We start from the raw sequence: 13,752 nt of genomic DNA, 5'->3' as shown, positions 1-13,752 counted from the left end.
AAATATAAAAGCAAAACTCTCACTCAAACAATACAAACCAAAAGCATCTCCTTGCCAGATATATATGAGGAATGGGGACCTAGAGACCAAAGACACGCATACCTACAGACAGAAAGTCAATTCTTTTTCATTTTTACAAAGTGATCACAGTTTCCTAGTTACCTCGTGTTATCAGGTGGATATTCCAACAAGGCATGGAATGCTGGTGACACGGCAGGCCCAGTATCAACAGACTTACTGGTGTCATCTCAGCTCAACCTCTAACAGTCCTGTAATATGGTTGCTTTATTTATTCCCATTGTACAGAATGGGGAACAGAGGCTCAGGGGAAATGAAATAACTCATAGACGACAGTGCTATGAACTGTAGAAGGGCAGGATTCAAATTCAGGTCTTCTCTAAGCCACACATGCTAAGTGTTTGAACTGCCCACTATGCAGCCTCCGGCATGCTTTACTGCCTTGTTCCTCACTGTTCTATGACTTCTCCCTGTTAGTGAATTAGTCATGTGTTGACACATCTAGTGGGTTGTTTATTTAACTGATGGATGTTGCTCCCCATTTGAGGCCATGAGCATTTAAACAAAATGAAACTGTTGAGCCCCAAAGTGACACTGTGTTTACTGTTTTTCCCCAGGGTTAATTGTGAACATTTTCAAATATGTAGTTTGATTTGCTAACTGTCCCTAAAGAGAACTGCAGAACAGCTCAGTAATCTCATGCAGCTCCATTCCCACTCCACTTAATCTCTGGTGAAGGGGAGAAAAATCTTGGCTAGCATGGGAAAGTGGATTGGTGACAGTCTCAAGCTATGTCATCTTACATAAATTTATTAACATCAACTCAACAGGAGCCCTTCCCTGCAATACGGAAATCTACTGCTTTGAATTGTTTCCCTGTGTGAAGTATGGGGCAGCATCAGCATCACTGTGGCTCCATTCTCAGCTAACAAATTACAGGTCCTTCCAGAAATTCAAGTGTAGCATATGATGGAAAAATCGGCTCAAGTATAGGTTTTGGTGTGTTGAGTCAGACTCTCTGCAAATAATGAATTAATGCCACACTTAGGCAGTCCCATAGTATATGAAGTGCAACCAGACGTCAGGCCAGAAAAGTGCTCCTCCTCCAAGGAGTCATTATATGTGAAGCAGCTAATACCCCTTTAGAAGGTAAGAGTGATGGCACTACAGAGCACATTCTATTGGAAACACTATTAAAGAGTTAGCAGAAAGACTCTGTGAATCTTGACCAAATCTCAAGAAACTATGCAAGTACAAAAAAGAACTTTTTATCAGGATCTCAATTCTCATGAATCCCCCAATGGGTGTTTCCACACACTATGGCCAAGCAGAAAGTGGCATTAGAGTTACCACTAATAACCACACGACAGTCTATACTAGGCTGTTTTAACATTTCTTCTGGCAACAGATTTAATCAAAAACTCTTCTCTTTAGCCTCGGGCAGACTTTCAAGCAAGCACAAAAGGTAGCAAAAAGTATGTTCAGCAAAATATCACAAAAACAATTTCTAGGCAACATACTAAAATTTTTTTCTGAAACCTCTTGAGCCACCTCCCAACATTTCAAATCATTATCAACACTGTTTTCTTCCATGCTCCTTCTCCTATGCCCCACTAGGCAGTGCTTAATGCACTCCACTGCTTTCCTATCCCAAAGTCCTGAAGTTCATCTGACTTCAAACAAAAGCATGGTCAGGTCTGTCACAGAAATACCCCACCAAGCTGGTATCAATTTCTATCTCAGAGTTTGACCCCAGGACAATGACAACTTTTATAAAGAAAAGTTTTAATTGAGGGAACTCACTTACAGCTCAGTGATTCAGTTCATCATTGCAGGGATCATGGTGGCATGCAGGCAGGTATGATGCTGGAGGAAGTAGCCAAGTGTCCTACATCTTGCAGGCAATCAAAAGTCAACTGACAATCACACCATGGAAAGCCTGAGAAACAGAAACCTCAAAGCTCCCCACCCCCAGCAGTGACACACTTCCTCCAATAATACCTCACCTACTCCAAGAAGGCCACACCTCATAATAGTGCCACTCCCTTTGGATCCATTTTTCTTTAAACCAATACAGTCTGGTTTTTAATTTTGTTTGTTCAGTTTTTCATGACACAGTTTCTCTGTGTAGACTTGGCTGCCCTGGAACTCACTGTATAGACCAGGCTGGTCTCAAAATCATAGAGGTCCCCTGTCTGTGCCTCCAAAGTACCAAGAATAAAGGTGTGTGCCACCACCGACTGACTTTAAGTTTCCTTTTATAAACACTTCACTGCTTGGGGTTTTGTAGTGATGGTATGTTGGTGGTGTTTGCGGTGGTGTTGGTGGCAATTTGTTGCTGCCAATGCTGCCCACATACCCCCACTCCAGGTTCTCAAACAAAGCACAGTTAGAGGAAATTAAAACTGCAGTGGAATAATTAAAATTCCCATCTGTATTTTATATTAAGGAATATATTTTCATAGTGATTTGTTTTATGCATTTTGCACTTTGGTCAGAAAACTATAGTTATCATTCTAAGAGGGTCTCCTTGGTCCTGAATGGCTCCTACTTGCTATGTTGCTAGAGATAATCTTCTGAGCCTTCTCCTTCCAGTCCCTGAGTGGTCAGATTACAGACATAGGCTAGTACACCCAAGTTTATGCAGTACTGTGGGAATTGCAGCCCCGAGTTGATATCCCTGCCCCCATTTGAGGTGCTTATCTGCAAGGAAAACATAATAAATTCCCTCTGCTCCTGGAGCGGGGAAGGAAGGAATTTTGAGTGCATGGTGACCGGTCCTTGATCCCTGCCAGGGTCAGGTTACAGTCCCTTCACAGCCCCTCCTCATTTGCTGCCATGTTATAAAACCAGCCCAGCAGACAATAAAGAAAGCTGTTCCACCTCAACCTCCTGCTCTGTGTATTCATTCAACCTGGACACCCTCCACTGAGACTCTTGGTTCCAGCCTGCGCTGGCGTGGCACAGTACTAAGAAGATGCAGCCAAGGGTTTTTGAAGCACCCTAGGCCAGGGCTCTTCAGCTTCCTTGGTGTCACCCCCCCACTGCCTAGTGCCTCTCCCCACTGCCTCAGTGTCCCCCTGTAGCTACCTCAGTATCCCCTGTAGCTACCTCAATGTCCCCTGTAGTTTCTTCAGAGTCCCCTGTAGCTGCTTCAGTGTCCTCTATAGCTGCCTCAGTGTCCCTGTAGCTGCCTCAGTGTCCCTGTAGCTGCCTCAGTGTCCCCCTGTAGCTGCCTCAGTATCCCCCTGTAGCTGCCTCAGTGTCCCCTGTAGCTGCCTTAGTGTACCCCTGTAGCTATCTCAGTGTCCCCTGTAGCTGCCTCAGTGTCCCCTTGCAGCTGCCTCACTGTTCCCTGAGGCTCCCTCAGTGTCCCCCAACTTCAATGTCCCCCTGTAGCTGCCTCAGTTTTCCCTCCAAACCCATAGCTTCAAGTCCCTTGACTACCGCAATGTCACACCCACGCCGAGTTGGTGGCACCACAACTACCTTAGAGTTTCCCCAGACTGTGTGGTACTCCCCCTTAGGCTACCTCAGCGTGCTCTCAGCTGCCACAGCACCTCAACCCATGGCTGCCTGGGTGTCCTCTGGATTCCTCAGTGTTGCCCTTCCACCACTACCTAGTGCCCCACCCACCACCCACAAAGCTACCTCAGTGGACCCCAAACTGCCTCGGTCTTCCTCTGGAGTACCTCAGTGTCTCACAGGCTACCTCAGTGTCTCCCAGGAGCCTCAGTGTCCCCCTCCCATATTTCCTGGGCTGCCTTATTGTCTTCCCAAATACCTCAGTCTGGTTTCATACTGTTTCAGTGCCCCCCCCCCACCTTGTTGTTTGGGATCCCACCCCAGCTGCCTTGGGGCCTGACCTCTGAGGTCTTAGTGCCCCACCTGCCTCCACACACCCTTCATCACCTCCCCTTCAGCTGTCTCAGTGTACTACATGCCAGAATTGCCACAATTTCACCAAGGTTATCTTCTGTGTCCCTAACCAGGCTGCCTCTGTGCCACCATGGCTGCCTCAGTGGACCTCAGCATGCTTCCCGAGGTCCTCAGCAACCCCCAGGCTGCCTCAGTGTGCCCAAGGCTGCCTCAGAGGCCCTGGACTGCCTAGGAAGTGGCCAGGCTGTCTTGGAGCCCCACCTACCCAAGATCTCTTGTTGACCCTGGCTGTCTCCATGTTCTACCACCTTCCTCAGTTAGGCATAACTGAGGCCACTCCAGCCACCTCGATGTTCCCACCCTGCCTCATTGACCCACCACATGCGTGGGTGTGTTATCAATGTCGTCACTCCTGCACACTTTCACAGTGTTCAACAGGCTTATTCTGTGTCCACACATTTCTCTGCTGTACCCCCAGTTGCCTCAATACACAACCCACAACTGCCTCAGTCACAGTGGTTGTCTAGGTGACCCACTGCTGCCCTGGTGGCCTCACCCCTCTGTGCTGCCTCAGTGTCCCCTCATGCTTCTTTGTTTTCCCATGACTGACTTAGGGTCCCATGGTCTGCCTCGATGTCTCCCCATGTCTGCCTTAGTGTTCCCTCCCCTAGAGTTCCATAGTTTCCCCAGACTGCCTCAGTGTACTCCTCCCCTCACTAAAGACTGAGTGTCGGCCTGGCTGTGTCAGTTGACCAAGATGCCCATGTGTGTGCTGCGCCTGCGCATCTTGGTTGCTGAGACTGTAAGGGTGTGTGTCGGGATTGAGACATGAAGGCTGCAATGCTGAAGGAAGAACAACTTATTTTGCCCCAAGCTAGAGCCTTTTTATACCTTTAGGCAGCTGGCTGGAGACATACTGAGCAGCCAGAGGTCAAGATCAGGGCAGAAGGCCAGAAGGAACACAAACATCCTTGTTGATTTCAAGGAAGTTTAGCTGTCAGTCAGGGGGAGTGAGGGCAGCCAGATCACAACCTGTGTGTCCCATGAATGCCTCAGTGTACCCCCAGATGCCTCAATGTCTGTTGTCCTCACCCCCATGTCCTTTGCCTCATAATCCCCAGGCATGTTTGGGCGTCACCCAGCTGTGTCAGGGGCTCCCATGCTGCTTTGCTGTGTGCTCCCATGTTGCTTCATTGTCTCCCCCCTCTCCCAGAATGTTTGAAGCCCCTCAGGCTGCCTTGGTGCTCCCCCACTCCGACTGCCTCAATTTCTCACTAGCTGACTTGGTGTAACCATTAAGAAACCCTCAAGGACCCCCCCTCAGAACCCACAGCTGCCCTGCTCCTGTGAGAACATCCTGTTTGCTCAAAAGACCTACAAGACCCCCTCCCCAGAACCTGCAGCTGGCCTGTTCTCATGAGAACATTCCATTTGCTTAGGAGAACAGGATACCTGTGATTGGCACTTGTGCCAAACTTAGGATGACAGCAGTTCACAAAAGGAATAGTCTGTCCTTGAGTAATCTAACAAAAGACCTGGTGGGGGAGGTCAGGGCCAGAATCTGGGAAATGGAATAAATGAACAACTTTGTCCATTGCCACTGCCTGATCTGTTTAAAATAACCTGTGATATTTATGCTTTGAAAACTGCCGATTACATAATTAACTTCGCCTATATAAACTTGCTGGAATTTTGCTTGGTATGCTCAACCTCCACCCGGAGTCTGAGACACCCAATGGCGTTATCAAAATAAAACCTCTTGCTGTTGCGTCTGCTGGCCTGGATTATTGAGTCTGGGGACTTCCCTTGTGGCTTTAGAAATTCTAGGGTCTTTCACCATGACTGCACGGATATCACCCAGGCTGTCTCAGTGTCACCATATGCTTCTTTTGTGTCCCCACAGCTGGGTCAATGTGTGGCCATAACTACTTCAGTGTGTACCGGGTTGCCTTGGTGTGTACTCCTTTCCTCTACTGCTACCATGTACCCCTGGCTACCACAGAACAACCCCAGCTGCCTTGGAGCTCCACTGTGTTCTGTGTTGCATGAGTTGGATGAAGAAAGAGGTCACTCCAAAATGAAATCTCTCAGCTTTTAGCCTTGGTAGCAGGAAATGTTCAGCCTCTGATAGACTGAATCTCAAGCAGTAGGACAAAGGCATATTTACTAGATGTTACACAAAGTTGTTTTTTGGGCAAACAAGTTCATCATACCAAAGCCCCTAATCTAATATATGTGTTTTTCTATAGCATCATGCCCCTTCTACTTTAGTACTTATTGTGTACCATTGGCAGTACCCAATAATCCAAGACCTTCAGGTACATCAGAAGCATCTGTGATCACAAGCATGCAAAGACTGTAAAGATGCTTCAGAAAAACAATCTGTAAACAACAGAAAATAACCACTGACTTCTAACAAGATTTTCCTTGAGGTCACAGTTCCTTTTACAAAACAACTGTTCTGTTCTTTTTTTGTTTACCCTGATAAAGTGACTCTGGTTGAGCCTACAATGCTCCCTGCCCCACAGCCATGTAAATGTTCTCCAGACTGTTTCAGTTTCCTTCCCCTGGCTGCCTCAATGCTCCCCACCCCCACCCTTGCCTCAGCACACCCCAGCTGCATCAGTTCCCCGAGGCTACATGGGTGTCCTCACCCAACCGCCTACTGCCTAATTGTCCCCTCAGGCTTCATGGGTGTCCTGACCTTTGTTGGTGTCCCCCACCCACTGTCCCTCAATGTTACTATGGTATCCCCTACACTGCTTCAATGCCTCATGAGTGCCTCAGTGAACCACCATGTCACTCCCTATGAGCTTATGGGGGCCAATTACATTCAAATTTCCTCACCTCCAAGTCCTTAGAAGGTAGAATAAAACAGTTTTATGGTGCGCTAATAGAAGACATTTTTGAAGAGTAGAGAACTTGTATAAAAAGGAGAGTTCTCAATTAAGAGTTTTTCAAGAAAAGTAGTAAATAGAGGTGGGAAAATACATTTTCCTTCTACCCATCTTAGGTTCCTTGTTGGGGACTTTAAAACTAAACTGTGATGAACAAGATAGCTGTATGAAGACTTGCTAGTATAAACTTTCATAGCACCAGAGCCTTTCTAAAGAAGGGAAGCCCCCAACAAGTGCTGAGACCTGAGATTTTGCGCTAGAGTTGATGGAAAGTGCAACACTATGGAGTATGTGACTGAATAAAATCAATATGAGCCAAGCAGGTGAATGGCAGATAGTGAGGGCTCTTGGCTCATGTCCTCTGTGTGTGCCTTCGTCAGTCTTCAGATATGAGGCTGCTCTTTCCTCCATGGAGGAACATGTGCTACAGGAAATGGTCAGGAAGCCCTTTCTAGGTTTTATGAGCAGCTTCAGGGGAAGAAGAGTCATCCTCACATTCAGTTTTCTGCTCAAAATACTCCATATGTCTAGTCATCATGATTTCAGGTAACATATTCTGAACTCCATCAATTATGAAATAAAGGCAAAGATATGGGTATAATTAATGACTGTGTTCATATTTGATCCTGAAGTATGACATTGAGAACAATTACAGATTTAAACCGTAACTTCAGTATTCCATGTTCTGTGCATATCATTTTGCATCATCTTTTCAGTATTTCTTGCTTGAAAAATATCTAGGGACTGAGATATGCAAAGCAATTTAACTAATTAGACTGTTTTTCATGAAGTCTTTGAGACTTTTGTATTCCAAAAAGTGCAGTAATCATGAAGATTATTTAACTTCTGAAGTACCGTGGAAATTTTGACATGTGTAAGAATGTTATATTTGGGTGTATGTAGATGGCTGTAGCTGGTTAATAAAAAAAACCTGGACTGTCCACAGGGACATGCACAGCACTAATGATAAATAGCTTTAGAGTAGATAAGCTCATGGGGCACATAGGGCAGCTGCTCAGAGGCACAATGCTAAGAAGGCACATGCCATTTCAATAACTCACCCTGGAAACTTCCCTGGTACCTGAAAGGACAAAACATGGCCCTCCTCCATGTGTGGTTCCTGAGATGCAGGAAGCAACTCCCACCAGGCAATCCAGTGGCAGCTAAATGGGCATGTTACTTGAGGGATAAGGATTTGGCAATTGTGGTTATAGTAATTCTACTACTGTATTTGTTCTTCATGTTCTTTTTCTCCTTCCACACCAGTGGCTTCTGAAAATATGGATGTGCTGTATGGTAACATAAGTCCTCCTTATCTGATAGTGTGGGCAGGCATTAAATTAAAGCAGGTTATGGGAAAAAAGCCTGATTAATGAAAAAATTGGATAAATTTTGGAAAAATGCAGAAATTGTTCTTTGCCTGATTATAAAACTTGGCAAAAATTACACTGAAGCAGAAAGGAACTTGGCTATGATAAATAAAGTTTCTGAAGAACCTAGGGTTTACGGGCTGACTGCCTATGACCTTATAAATCAAAATTAGAATTGTGAGGAACAACATTAAGAAAGGTACGACAATGGAGTAAAACCTATTGAACTATGCTTCTGTTATCTGCAATTAGTTAGCCTCCGAGGTGAAAACATCAAAAGTTGTTCTATGATTAAATCAGCTGAGATTTAAGAATATAGTGGTTGACATGGGGCTTGGGAGCTGGGAAAATATGATGATGAATGATGTTCTGATTTCAAAGAATCTTTGTACTTCTTCTTTTTTTTTTTTTTTTGGATTTCTGAGACAGTGTTTCTCCATAGCTTTTTTTGGTTCCTGTCCTGGAACTAGCTCTTCTAGACCAGGCTGGCCTCGAACTCACAGAGATTCGCCTGCCTCTGCCTCCCGAGTGCTGGGATTAAAGGCGTGCGCCACCACCGCCCGGCTTCTTTGTACTTCTTATGAACTGTTTTGCCCATGTAATGTTTAACCTGTGACAAGAATAAAGAATCATTTTTTTTGTGTGTAAAATTTACAATAAAAGACTAAGGTTTGAAGCTCAGGGTAGAAGAACAACTTGCCTTGCAACTAATAGCCTGTCAGCTTGCATCAGAATCCTGAGTTTGTGTACTCATTTTGCCTTCCAGATATCTCACATTTGATACCCACTTCTCGACTGAGGCTGGTCCCAGGCACCTTGATGCATTTTTATATTCACTGGTGATTTCTATTGTGCATTACTTACCTACATAGCATTGTAATTTCCCGTTTGCATTTTCCTCACACATAATTTTGGACAAGCAGTTTCTTCAAGCTAGGCAGACAACAATCCTTCCATCAAGAATTCTTACCACCAGGATGAGCTTTGATTAAGATAACCAGTCATTTGAGACAAAAGTCTGCACAAATCTTTCACAACGCACTTTAATGTGCAATGGTCTCTAAATTTCAGAACCAGAAGAAAACCCTCTAAGGGAAAGCCACAAGTTAATCACAAAGAGAACCAGGAAAGAGTCAGTGATGGCTAGGTGGGTGTAGGGACAGAGCTTACTCCTCTTAATTTGTCCCTTTGCCTCCATATGAAGAGAATGAGAGAATGGCATGGCATGTATTGCATGTTCATTCTATCTCTCTCTCAGAAACATATATGTGTGTGTGTATATACAAACATACCTTTATATTTACAAATATATTATAGAATATCAATATATCAGTGAATATATTTATATATTTCTGCTCTCTCTAAATAATTCAATAGGTATTATTATTTCAAATACTATCAGTAGCTCTTCACACATTCACTATATGAAAGTTTATTTTAAAATGTCAGAATAGAGAAATAAATAATGTTTATGATGATGAAAAAATTATAGACAGCTCAAAACTGTAATTCCAATTCCAGAGGATCTGACATTCTCACAGAGGCATATATGAAGGCAAAACACCAATACATATAAAATAATAAAAAATAATTAAATTTTTGTAGGAGCCAGTTGGGGCAGGAGCACCACAAGAAATCCCACAGAACTAACTAACCTGGGATCATAGTGGCTCACAGAGACTGAACCACCATCAAGAGAGCATGCATGGGACTGACCTAGGCATAATTTTGATTGTATCTAATACATAATGTGTTTGCCTTCTTCTTGGAATAGTTATATCATGTTTAGGAATTGTTATAAACTGGCTATTGTTTTACATTTAGAAATTAATTGTGACATAAGAAGATACAATTGTGTTTTCAGTTGACATGGGGTGCAGTTTTGATAGTTATATTTGGCTGTCAACTTTATTACATCTGAAGTTAACTAAAACCCATCAATGGAGGGGTACACCTGTGAGGAATTTTTGTTTAATTTGAAGTGAAGTTCCACGTGCATTGCAGATCTTTGAGGTGGGAGACATACCTTTAACCTGGATCTTTATGGGGAAAAACACAACCTTAACCTGGATGTTTTGAGCTGAAAAACAACACCTCTAATCTCGATCATGCCTTGTGCTGGAAGCATGTATAAAGAAATGGAAGAAGGGAGCTTTTCCTCTTTAGCTGGTTGCTCTCACCTTGCTAGGAAACCCATTTCTTCACAGGTATTGGAGCTAATAATGTTGGGATTCCAGATTATACTAAAGATGGGCTGAGACATCTGGGTTCATGGACTGAGAAACTCCTAGATACTTGGACTTTGCCATCATAGCCAGTCAATGTTGAATTAGCTGGACCACAGCCTCTAAGTCATTCTAAAAATATACCCTTTGTGTATATAGAGAAATTCATTTCATAATCCATTCTATAAGTTCTCTTACTTCAAAGAACCCTGGCCAATACACCAGACACGTACAGAAGAATTTTAGAGTAGTTTGGGCCATGCATTAGCTTCATTTCAGTTACAAATTCCAGGTGTTCACATTCTGTTAACCTGTCTTCAAAGATGCTTTGAAAAGGAATGGAAAACCAGATGTCTTAGCTTCTGTGGTCCAAGATCTGGCACCCCCAGCTACATGAAGATCAGAAGACAGTAGGTTCTTTTTACCCTTGGTGTGATACATCCAGTCTGGAGAATCAGAGGATCACTTCCTTCATACATTAACTCTGGCTCACTCTCTGTGTCAGTAGTCAGATCCATTCCAGAGGGGTTTCACAAAAGTAAAGCAGTCATCTGGAAGAAACACTTTCTCAATATAATCGGAGATCTGCTGTGGTAAAAGAGCAGTGTAGCAAGAGTCCTAATTGGCCTTAATAAAAACCGGGAGTCAGATATCAGGGTAAATGTTGAAAGATGAGAGAAGTAAAACATCCAGCCACCAGAGAGACTTCTTACCTCTACCCAATCCCCAGAGTGAAGGGGCTGAGCTCGTGTCTCTATAAATCCTCATACTGAATGGGCTAAGATCCTGTCTCTACCTGTCTTATATTGCTGTCTCCACCACTATAGTGCTGGGTTTAAAGACGTGTACCTCCCAAGTACTGGGCTCAAAAACATGAGAACCCAAGGTCTGGGATCAAAGATGTGTGCCACCACTGCCTGACCTCTGTGGTTTACTCATGGCTAACTCTACCCTTGATCTCTAGGCAAGCTTTATTTGTTAGAACACAAACAAAATATCACCACAGAGCAGCATCAACCCTCTCTTTTTTTAGTGCTGCATAGAAACACTTTCCACAGGAAGTATGTGGCTCCTGATACAGGCTCCTTTCATTCCAGCTAGACTTAAGGCTCTTACTAACACTGCTTAGCTGGACCATCAAGAGTGGTTCCTTACCCCACCTCTACCCCCATAAGGGTCTTCTCAATTCTGCATTTCATCAGACAGTCATAACCTGAATTGTCATCCTAGATGAGAGGTGAAAAAATCCAGTCCAATCTGGCAGTCAGTGATTCTGGGGCAGGGTCCTGAAATTGTGTGAGCCCTACATGGATGTGTGGCAGCCTAAGACAATTAGCATACCTACTACATGTACCTGTCCCTAGAGGTCTCAAGTAACTTCTGTCTTTTGTTGGAGGTGATCCGATCCAACTAACAGAGCACATATGACTGGGAGGACAAAGTTCAAGTGTAGGGACTGGAGAGATGGCTCATGCATTAAGAGCATTTTTGGCTGTCTCAGAGTGTCCACATGACAGCAAACAAACATCTCTAATGTAAGTTTCAGGTGGAATCCACTTCCCTCAACTGGCCTTTGTGGGAATTGCATGTATGTGGTGGCAAAACACTCACAAGCATAAATAAAAACACTACAAAATGACCCAACATGTCTTGGAGTACATTATTTCTTCTGTGCAGTTCTCATTTTTCATATCACTCACCTTTCAAGAAAACTAATGGCAGATTGATTTGTATTTTCTGATTTCTTTTGACCACCTTTGTTGAATGTTCTCATTTTCTAAGAAGCCTGGAACAATGTATTATTATTGTGTGATGTTGGAAGCCCCTCTGTATGCTGTGAATATGTTTTACTCTCATTGGTCAACAAAGAAGCATATTTTGCCAAGAGTCAGGCAGAATGTAGCTAGGTAGGAAGTCCAAACAGAGAGAAGGAAGGTGGAGTCTAGGAGATGCCATGTAGCCACTGGAGGAGTAAGACGTCAGAGCATTAGTGATAAATCACAACCATGTGGCAATACACCGATTAATAGAAATGGGCTAATTTAAATATAAGAACTAGCTAGTAATAAGCCTGGGTCATTGGCCAAACAATTATAATTAATGTTAAGCCACAGAGTAATTATTTTACAAGCAGCCGTGTGACTGGACAGAACACATAAAAGCTTCTAGTTACAGTCAGTTGTGTTCCCCTTTAACTTGGTCTGTATGATGATTCACAAACATGTGTGAACAGTGTATCACATTTTACTGGTAGCTAAATATATGACCTCAAGGATGCAATATGCCTTGTTTTTCTATTATCTCATGGGTATACACAGAGTAGGCCATGCCATCCATGTCCATATCAAAGGTGCCATGTGCTTGTGTAGCCCATGGCTGGGAAATCATTGTGCAGCCCAAGGTGCCTGGAACTTGCTGATATAGATCCATGACTATGAGTTCTGGGTTTACAGAAGTGTGACACCTCACTAGACTAAATTAGAAGAGTCTTAAGAGTGAAAAGTTGGAAATTACTTTTTATTCATAAAATATTCATTTTATTCGATGAGGGTTTTAAAATAGTAGCCATTATAAAGAGTGTGTAGTCTTAGCAAACTATTAAAACAAAAGAATAAAAAATAACAAAAATAAGAAACCTTACACTAAAATTAAGAAAACAGAAAAACCAAAACACAGATATCTCGAGATATATACCAAACCAAACCAAACCAAAACAAAACAAAAACAACCAACCAAACAACATTAAGAAGAATTCCTAGTTTTCTTTTGGATTTTCTTTAAGGAAAATCAAATGAATAATGTGAGCCATGAGGAACTGGATTAGTCTCCGTAGTGAACTATATTCAGCAACACTTGTGCATGATATGGGGTCATCTTCAGCACTACACTAGAGAGAGAATCTTAGGCTTTTGCGTATGGCTGACTAGCAGTGTGACAGACAGAGTCTTCCTTGCCAGATTTCACATTACATATAGAGTCAGCTTGCCAAAGCCCTTGACAGTAAGCTGAGAGAATAACTCTTCCTTACCCACATATCTTCCTCCATGTTGTTTTCCCTACACTGGGGCAACTTGGTGATGGATGTTAGGCTTCTGATTAATTTGTGGTGTGTCCTGTCTATCTCAAACTTATTTCTGATGCAGTCAATTCTCCAGAAATAGCCAACAGATGTGGACCCGATTGGGGCTGGGTCCTCTGATGGTAGGTTGATATTTATCTCACTGGTGAGTTCATAGCTGCAGGGACATGGGTTTTTCTGAGGAGGCCTTGATCCTAATGTAGAATGCCATGCCTTCAGGGTATATCTGGCTTCCTCTAGCCTTCTCAGTTCTCTTAAGAGGTACTGTCAAAGAAGAAATGGAA

This window comes from Chionomys nivalis, unplaced genomic scaffold (genome assembly GCF_950005125.1).
Source record: "Chionomys nivalis unplaced genomic scaffold, mChiNiv1.1 scaffold_108, whole genome shotgun sequence".
In the NCBI taxonomy this organism is placed as follows: domain Eukaryota; kingdom Metazoa; phylum Chordata; class Mammalia; order Rodentia; family Cricetidae; genus Chionomys; species Chionomys nivalis.
Note: the sequence above shows the minus strand (reverse complement) of the source record.